This window comes from Echinops telfairi, unplaced genomic scaffold (genome assembly GCF_000313985.2).
Source record: "Echinops telfairi isolate 266 unplaced genomic scaffold, ASM31398v2 ScPeMD7_2186;HRSCAF=2738, whole genome shotgun sequence".
Taxonomy (NCBI): domain Eukaryota; kingdom Metazoa; phylum Chordata; class Mammalia; order Afrosoricida; family Tenrecidae; genus Echinops; species Echinops telfairi.
This window is the reverse complement of record NW_022106084.1, coordinates 4,208,835-4,219,068: the sequence shown is the minus strand read 5'-3', so window position 1 is coordinate 4,219,068 and position 10,234 is coordinate 4,208,835. Positions and strand designations below refer to the sequence as shown.

Here is a 10,234-nt window from a genome sequence, read left to right as displayed (position 1 = left end):
TAGCCCTGTATCAATCCATTTCATTGGGTGTTTGCTCAGTGCCTTCACTTTGGATAATTAATGATTGTCTCTATGCAAACCATGCTCTCAATTCTCTAATATCTTTCCAGAAATACTAATATTTAGTCTTAAAGGTATTTGTTTTGCCATTGTTTCATCCCCTGTGAGGAATTTTCTGTTTCAGTGATCATTTTCCTTTGTAACTCATGTTACATACCATTCTGCATTAACTGACTGGTGACTGACAGCAATTACTTTGCAGGGTGAGTGGGTAGGGGAGCGTGTGGCTGATAGCTGCATTGCTAGATTTCAGCTATGTATGTATTTCACTTTCACTGCTGCCAATCCCATCTCCCAGGTGCTGTTCGACTCAGAGTTTCCAAGTCTGACGCATTGGTAATTTGGTCAACCTCACTTCTATACTATGGTTCATGAATGTATGTCTCTCTATATATACATCCATACACACACACCACATTTTTTGGCTTGAATTTCAGAAATAGTTCTGGAGTCATTTAAAAATACTGAAGTTTATTTTATGTATCGTTTTGACATAAAAAATGTAAAACATCAAATTTAATGAAAAATATGTTTTTCACATGAAAAAATGCATTACAGATGCATGAATGCACCAAAGGAGATGGAAAGATGGAAGGCATGCATGGCAAAATATAAAGCTGCTGAAGAAAACGGAGAATGCTAAGTGATTAGAGAGGTATACTGTTTTGTGGGTAGCAAAATTCACTATTATAAAGATGCCAATTTAGTACAAATAAATATATCCACTCTATGTCATTTAATTTTATAGCACTCTTCCTGTAATTTTTAAGTTGTTGACTAATCCTGCAAAATCACCTAAAACACTTTAAAGACGAGAAAAGGAGGGAAGGAGCTTGTTGGCACAGTGGATTACGCATTGCGCTGCTTTCGGAAGGTTGCTGGCAGTTCCAGTCCAGCAGCTACTGGATGGGAGGAACATGAAGCTATCCGGTGCCCCAACGTTTCACAGCCTAGGAAGGCTTGAGAGTCGTTCTGCTCTGTCCTGCTCTTCCAACTCCAAAAAAGCACCAGGACAAAGCAGAACTATTCCAGTGGCTGTGCGTTTGCACAACGCCTACTGTAACGATGTACTGGGACGGAGATGATATTAGTGACGTTGTTAGGTTTCATTGAGCCCTTTCGGATGTACAGTGATCCCATGTGACAAAGAAGAATGGTTCCATATTTTCCTGAAAATCTGAAGCTTTCTGCTTCTAACTCTGCCATAGAGTCAATGCTGTCTCACAACAACCCTATAGGACAGGGTAGAATGGCCCCGTGAGTTTCCGAGACTTTTTTTGGGGGGAGAGGGGATAATGAAATTTATTTATTTTTTTTTTGATAGTTTTATTAGGGGCTCATACAACTCTTATCACAACCCATACATACATCAATTGTGTAAAGCATATTTATACATTCATTGCCCTCATCATTCTCAAAACATTTGCTCTCCACTTAAGCCCCTGGCATCAACAGACTGGACTGGAAAACACTCCTAAAGGCCAACAAACGATCCTGGAACTAACTACAAGCTTTTTTTTCTTGTTGTGTTTTGTTTTGTTTGTTTTTTGTCATTGGTTTGTTGTTGTTGTTATTTTGTTGTATGTTGTTGCTTGGTTTTGCTCTGTCTTGTTTTTGTGCATGTTATTATCTCTGCAGGTCTGACTAGTGGGAGGCCTGGTAGGGCATAATGAAGGGTAATGTAACAAAGAGGAACTGCTGAAACCCTGGTGGGGACTGAGCATGCAAATATATTTATATATTGGGTTGAGACTTTTAACTGGAGTAGAAATCGTCCTCTTTTCCCCCAAAGTAGCTAGTGGTTTCAAACTGCTGATGATTTGGATCGCAGCCCAAAGCATATCCACTAAGCCATAGGGAGTCTATATTGCCCTGTGGTGTTGCTAAGATGCATTATTGACTTGATGGCAGTGGGTTTGGTTTTGAGTTTTGATCATCTTTAAGAGGTCAAATTGCCATTTTTTTTGTGTGTGTGATTTTCCTCCCAAGAAGTAGATGATGAGTTTGGACCACTTATCCGTTTAACCATTACCCCCCGCCTGCCCCCATACAAACCGAGTTCTTTGTAGTTGTGTAAATAACCAAACTTATGGCAGCTATATGCACAATTAAGAAGCCCTCATAGCTTAGTGGGATATGCTTTGAGCTGCTAACTGAAAGGCCAGAAGTTTGAGCCTACCTGCCTCTGAGAGAGAGAACAATGAGGATTTCTGCTCCCGTAAAGAGTTGCAGCTTTCAACCCCCCCGGGGCCCTTCTACTGTGTTATGCAGGGTCACTGTCAGTCAGACATGACTGGATGGTGGCCAGGATGTAAAGTTAACGAAAGACGGGAATCAAGGAAACCAGAAAAACCTTTCGTTAAATGTGGAATCATGGGAAATAAGGATGTTACCAATAGCTGTGATAACTTTTTCTGTATTGTTTTAGTTCATTAAACAATATTAGAAACAAAAGGTGCCAGATGTTTAACCCCATTAAAGCTGAGTGATTAATCCTATTGTTAGCCATATTTATTATTTTTTCTTCATATCCTTTTCTGCCTCTTCCTCTTTATTCCTCTTTCTCTTCATTATCTTTCCTGGATTCCTTCTTCTTTTCTTCTTGCCTATTTGCTTTTATTTCTTCTTTCTTTTGGCAGAAATCATAGGTTTCTCTTTTCAAATATGCCTAAATTATTTTATTGCTTTTGATTGGTCAGGAAAGAGTAGTGCACATTTTGCAAGAAAAAGAAAATTGTTTATATTGCCTTCTTGAAGATTCCCATTTTTCTTTCACTCGGTGGCATAGATGAGCTCAATGAACATAACTTATGAGGAGAAAACAGCTGTTAGCAGCAAATGATAGAATCCATTATTTGTCCTTACAATGTGCTTTGTGCATAATTGAATAGTTCAAGTTTAGAGTCTTAAAAACATAGTAGTCATTACCAGATGACCAATAAAGTCCATAATGCATGCCTTTATAGATTATAACACTTCAAAGTAAAATTTTTATGAAGGTATACATTATTTGAAAATCAGACTAACTATCATTTACATAGGGAGAAACTAGTTGATTTGAACTTTTTTTTTACGCTCTTTGAGAATTGAATTTCACAACAGCAATGCTATGGGGGCACACAATTAATCTGTTATACAATCAGTATAACTGTAAAGATGACTTTTGAAATAAAGGTTTACACCCAATTATACTTTTATAAAACAGAATATTCTTTATAGTGGGTAAACTTGTCTATTGCCAGTATAATTTAATAGACTATTGTCAATGCTGCGTGGCTTTGAATTGATTCTGACTTTCACTGACACTGTAGGCTGGAGTAGAAATGCCTCCTAAATTCCCCAGGCTGTGATCTTCATAGAAGAAGAGCCATAGATCCTTTTAACCCCGAGTGACTAGTACATTTGAACTACTGACCTTTTGGTTAGTGGTCACATACTTAACCATTGTGCCACCAGGTCTTCTTATTTAATACAGTGATATTATTAGGGCCTTGCAGGCATTTCTGAACCATAGTGACCCTTGGCACAACAAAAAGAAACTGTCATGTCCTGCACCATGCTCAACATTGTTCGTGTGTTGTAGTCGATAGTTGCAGCCACGATGTCAATTCATTGAATGTGTGTCGATTCCATTCATCTTTTGGATGGCCCTTTACTTGACTGTCCGTGATGTTCTTTTTCAGAGACTGGCCTCCCCAGACTATATGTACTACGTATTTGCGACAAAAGCTGATGATTCTTGATTCTAACGAGCATTCTAGTTGCACTTCCTCAAAGACAGACTTATTTATTCTTCTAGCAGTCCACAGTACTTCCAATAGTCCTCACTAATATCATGATTTAAATTTATTACTCATTCTCTGGAATTGGAGCCCTGGTCATGTGTTGGTTCTGCTTTGGGCTTAGATTTGCATAGTCAGCAGTTGAACACCACCAGCAGCTCCATAGAAGAAAGAGTGGGCTTTCTACTCCACTACATTGACAGACTGGGCAACTTACAGGCCGTCTCTGAATCATCATCGTCTCTGTGGCAGTGCATTTGAGTTTGCTCTAGTATTCCTTAGTCATTACCCTGCTCGTACATGCATTCAAGGGGATTAAAAGCATAATAGATGGAGAAAAGTGATGTCTTTGCACTTCAGCACTTTAAATAAGTTTCGTGCAGCAGATTTATTCAATACAAGTGTAGTTTGACTATTGACTGCAGCTTTCATGAAAGTTAATTGCGGGTTCAAAGAAAACCAATTCCCTAGGAACATTAATATTTTCTGTTTGTCATTATGTTCTCTATTTGTCCAGCTAGAGTAATAAGAAAAGGCAAATTCACTGTCATTGCCAATTGCAATGTCTTGCAACACCAGAGGACAGAATACACTTTATATTTCTGAGGCTTTAACTCATTCCCCTTCAGAGCAATTGGTGGGCTTAAGCCACTAACCTTGTGGTTAGCTGCTCAAGCCATATACCACTATACCTCCACAGATTCATGTAGTTTGGTTGCAGTGCTGTAAATAACGCTGTTTTTTATGTACCCCCATTAAGTTCCATTAAGATATTTGTATTAGTCTGTGTATTTTAGAGAAAAAAATCCACAGAAACTCATTTATAAGAGAGAATTTTATATAAAGGGTAAGTGCACATCAAGAAAACATCCCAACCCAGTGCTGCCCAAGCCCACAAGTCCAACATTAACCCATATGTCCAACACCAATCCACAAAGTCCTCCTCCATCTCACAAAACAGACACAATGATGCCATCTGCAGGAGCAAAGCTGAATCATTGAATGTGTAAGCATCTCAGCGCTGGCAGGGTCCTCCACATGGCTGCTCCAGCACCCAGGGCTCCATGGGGCAGGTCTATGTGGCTTCTCCTCAGAGATGTCTTGCAGGAAGTGAGTCTTGCCAGCTAAAGCAGGGAACTGGCAAAGGCAGCTGCACCCAGGTCCGATCACAAAGTAAGGTGAGAACTAGAAAAGTGAGGCTCACTGAGCCATTTATGCCTCCACACATCAATTAACCCCACATGTGTTTGTCAGCTAGGTTTGGTACAATAAACTAACTCAATATTTAAGGCAGACATAGCACAAATAATGTTACAATGAACAAAATCTTTGTTACATTTTGTTTGTAAAATTTAAAGATAAAGATGTAAACTGTAATATGTTTTTTGTTACCTTGGCTGGTCCAAGATTCTCAGTGTTTAGGCAGTAGTCCCTATGACTCAATCTAATCAACAACATGATGGACTCTAATGTAATGTAGTCAATTCAGTAAGCAGCCAGCAGCTTTGGTCAAATTTAGCACATTTAATTAGTTCACAGCCTTGAAACAATTGCAAGAAAGGCTCATCAAGAACATGCTCTTTTCCTTTATAAGCAGATTCCATGGAAAATCTTTACTTCTGGATATGGATCCTTCACCTGGTTCGTTGAGCTCCTGCCACATTGTCTGATGATCCCAGGAACCATCAGCACGGTGCTGACCTTGCATCAACTTTGAATCCACCATTCTGGTTCATGAGGGCCTGCAGCTATGTGAGTAATGGAGAAGTCTCCAATTTACTATCTGACCTTCAGACATGAACCTGTCTGGACTTGCCCACTTCTACAACTGCATGAGCCATTTATAAATCTACATTTCTATACACACACACACATATGTGCAATTGGTTTGCTTCGATAGAGAACCAAGTCTAGCACAAAAAATCTAATATATTGAACATTTAATTGACTGCAAAATATTGTTTTGGCCATGCCTCTGTAACAATGCTACTCCATTATGGCGACCTTGAACATCTTCACATAAGACTTGTAGGCAACCAGGTGAATCACCGTTATTCTGAGTCTGGATAAAATTCTTTGTAATAATCCTATATTATAAGAGGATGGGAGGCTTATAGGGAGTGGCTATCAGTCCATCTCACACTAGTATTCTTCCCTCCCCTAGGAGATTATCATGAGAAGTTCCCAATTATAATTGTTGATTAATTTTAAAAATATTATTGTAGCACTGTATAGCATAACATAACAAATAGGTCAATTAGTTCCAGGGTATAGTGGAAAGCGTGTCCGTCTTATGAATTAAATGAGAAATAAACATTGGTAGGAATTTTACCAGCCTCTTTGTCCCTTGAGTATTGTACTTTGTAGGTAATAGAAGACATAAGGATCACTTTTGCTAGTTGAAAGCTTGAGAAGAAAAACAAGAAAGAAACAATAGTAAGTTGTCTAATTTTAATAAGATGTCTTATAATGAATTTGCTTTATGTTATTAAGAGTATGAGCTCTTTGTAAGGTTAAGGAAAGATTTATTAAACCTTGTTTAGAGAACTGATATGTTTGTAAGGACTTTGCTGATCTGAGCTTACAGCTATTCATTTTTATTTTATTTGAGAACATTTAAAAATACAATAAATTACAAAGACTGAAATTGTAAATATGTTTTACCTCCAGAGTTAGCAGCTATGACCATTTTAGCACAATTGATTTCACATTTTCATAAATATGTACTATATATATTTAAATTTATTCTTATGTATCTAGTGTCATGATTTTGGCTATTGTCACTATAATTGTTACTGCAATGAAAATTGCGAAATTTGTAGCCACAAATGAAACTCTTAATCTAGAGAAGGATCACGATATCTTCCTTGAATGAAATCCTGGTGCTATGTACATCCCACCGCCCTTGCCAGAGAAGGTAGCCATTTCCCTTCTCTGTGAACCAAGGAATGTGAACTTCCTAAAGATGATGTGGAGGTGATGGCCTGATTTGTGTTTCTGCATATCTAGACATTTATATGATAAAAGAAACTGGGTTGATCAGATGTTCTAGTAATGAGGTAAGAAATCCTTACATAGGGAATCATTTGAGATAAACCTCCATTCTCCAATTGTCCAAAGAATCTCCAAGTTTTCCATGGAGTAAATGGAATAAAAGCTTATGGAAGATTTTTTTCCTTTTATTTTTGTTTGTTCCATAGAGACAACTAGAAGAAAAAATAAGAGCAAATAAAGCTTAGCACAAGAGAAACTGAAGCCTAACCATTGAATTCCTAATAGCTGGCCCGAAAACAGTGCAACCACCTGCACAAGGACTATAGTCCTGCGGGCCTCCACCTCCCTCCTAGAACAGCCTCTCTGAGACACCGGTGCCTTTAGAGTCTGCCCACACCACAGAGGCAAAAGGATTAGTCAGCTCTCAATCTCCAGATGACCAGCGCAATCTCTTCTCAATGAACAGATTGAAGAGAAAAAATATTGATGGGGAATGCTGCAGAAAATATCTAGTTAGCAGATGAACAACAAAAAAGTTTCATTTCTGCTACTTCCCCAGTTAGCAGGAGTTATTGATATCTTAATGATTCAGAGTTTTGATATTACCTGGGACCAAATATAACAATTATCAAAATAGGATAGCAATTTGTATGGATCAATTACTATGAATTTTTCCTGTAAGTGTGAAGAAGAGTCAAAAGCCTGCTCAACTTTTATTCAGGAAGAAAGTAAGGTACTATCCAATGAATTATGGTGACCTTTGTTAAAACTGAGACACTTGGGAGAAGTAGCAATTTGAGTGATTGCTAATGTGTAAATTGAGAAAAGTCTTAAGTGAGACAGCATTTCTACAGGATACAAATGTATCTGTGTGTGTCTGAATGCAGGTGGGCACTAAGAATATGAGAAATGGTGTGTATTTAACACCAGTGTTTTCTGGAATTTTGGGTAATATTGTTATCATAGTATTAGTTTAGTACATTTTCTTATTTTCTATGTGATTTTGTAAATTTCATAATTAGAGAATTAATAATAATCACCATTTTTCATGTTATAGTAGCTATGGTTTTAAGAACTTTGGCTTTAAAATTCCTCAGAACAGATGATTATAACTTAGTCAAAAACAAATCCATTGCCACAGAGTAAGTTCTGACTCATAATAATAATATATAGGGTTTATGAAGCTGTCTTTACAGAAGAAGCCAGTTTGTCTTTCTCCTGAAAAGTAGTTGGTGAATTGGAACCAGTGCCAAGTGAACAATGCAAAGCCTCCTCCACAGAGCCACGGCAAGATGACATTCCAGACGAATTTGTTATATGAATATGTTGAGTTGTGATAAATAAATAATTTAGAGCATTATTCTAGAACAATTATCTGAAAAAGAGCACAGCATCGATGATCACACAACAAAACCTACAGAAAATAAGTGGAGACTAAGCAGACATTATTCTAGTATTTTAGTACAGCAATATCAAATAAGAATAATTAAAGTACACGTAAAGAACACAATTATATGACAGATAAACTTGAGTTTAGAAATATATTTACTTAAATGTATACTGGTGAACAGTCACAGATATTTACAAGACACAATTAGCTATTGAATTACCTCAAAAGCATGAAAAAGATGAAAAATAAGGAAAAACAAATGAAACAATGATGCATTAAACTTGTTGGATTGGTGATGAATGTGGTTTAGATCATGAAGTGTCACAAATTCAAGCTAGAGTCAGAGGGTTTGCAACAATGGATATTGTTACTAATGTCAGATGGTTCTTGATGGAAAAAAGAGTATAATTTACCCTGTACTTATTGATTAGGCAAAGACATTAATCTGTATGAATCATAGAAAGTTATGGATAACAAGAAGAACGTGAATTCTGGAACCATTGATTGTGCTCATGCAGAACCAGTACATAGACCAAAAGACCGTTATTTAAACAGAATAATGGGATGCTGCGTGGTGTAAAGTCAGAAAGGATGTGAGTTAGGCTAGTAGCTTTTCTCCAAATGTCTGCAATCTGTATGCTAATCAAATGATTTAAAAAAGCTAAACTGTGCCCTTTCTTGTGCCCTTTTAAGGTTGCTGCAGTACTTTAAGAGGCTAACACAGAAGGTAAAGCAAGTCTCCATAAAACACCCAAAGACAAGATCGGTAGAACTCCTCTTTGGATCCTATCTGGAGTCACAAGTGGAAAAAAAAAAAAAAAAAAGCTAAACTATATGCAGGATCCGAGAAGATTCATATATAACCCCGGACATGCAAATGACAAAACCTTGCTTGCTGAAAGAGAAGAGAACTTGACACACTAACACTGTAGATCAAAGACTGCAACTTTCAGTTTGAATTACACTTCACCAAAGAAAACAAACATTCTCACAACTAGACCAATAAGTTACACAGAGATAAATGGGAAAAAAATATTCAATTTGTCAAGATTTTCACTGTACTTGAAATCAAAATAAATGCCAAGCAGCCAATAAATCCCACGAAGCATTGCATTGGGACAATATGCTGAAAAATCCTTTTTTAAAGTGTTAAAAAAAGCAAAGTTATCACTTGGAGAACTAAATGCTTTGACCTAGACCATGATATCCTCAGTCACCTTACTTACATGCGGAAGTAGGACAAACTCATAAGGAGGACCATGAAATAATTAATAACTACATTATAATGTTGGTAAAGAAAATGGACTTTCATATTGAGCACAGTGGACAAATCTGTCTTGGAATAAGTCCAGCCAGACTGATGCCAAGAAGTTAGGATGGAAATACTTCATTTCGTTCAATTTGGACATCTTATCGGGAAGAACCTATCCCTGGAGAGGGATATCATTCTTGGAAAAATATCAAACCACAAACACTCAAACTCACTGCCCCCAAGTCACTACGAAGTCATAGTTAGTCCATTGGACAGGGTAGAACTACCCTTGTGGGTTTCAGAAGCTATAATTTTTTTATGGGAATAGAATGCTTCCTCTTTCTCCTAACAAGCTGGTGGTGGTTTCAAACAGCTGCCCTTGTGGTTAGCAGCCCGGTGTGTCAGCCCCTCAAGAAGATTGATTGACAGTGTAGCTGCAAAAAAGCCAGCAAGCATATCCAGAATTGTGAAGGTGGCACAGGACCAGGCTGTGTTTCTTTTTGTTGCTTATGGGGCTCTTTTGAGTTAGGATCAACTTGATGGCACTTAACAGCAACCACATCATTTGCTTCAGAAGAGGAGGGGAATGTGACAATGGGCCCAAATAGCTTTGTTGCAAAACAAGAAAAATAAGGCTGTAGTTGGAGTGAAAACTGTCATTACAAGATGTTGCTTATTTATAGGGTTCTGCTTAGATACAAATAACATTCTAGTGATTAGTAGAAAAGGAGCAATTTGCAATGTAATTTTTAAAAA

The 10,234-nt window shown here is 37.5% G+C and overlaps 1 non-coding gene and 1 pseudogene across 1 annotated transcript; one reads left to right on the top strand and one right to left on the bottom strand.

Annotated features, from left to right (window-relative positions):
* Positions 1–300, bottom strand: part of LOC101655470 — a 21,163-nt pseudogene extending 20,863 nt beyond the window's left edge.
* An 8,606-nt stretch (positions 301–8,906) lies between these two features.
* On the top strand, positions 8,907–9,030 carry LOC115870656. The gene has a single exon (XR_004046823.1). It is a non-coding gene; the product is annotated as a small nucleolar RNA SNORA26 (small nucleolar RNA).
* The last annotated feature ends 1,204 nt before the right edge of the window (positions 9,031–10,234 follow it).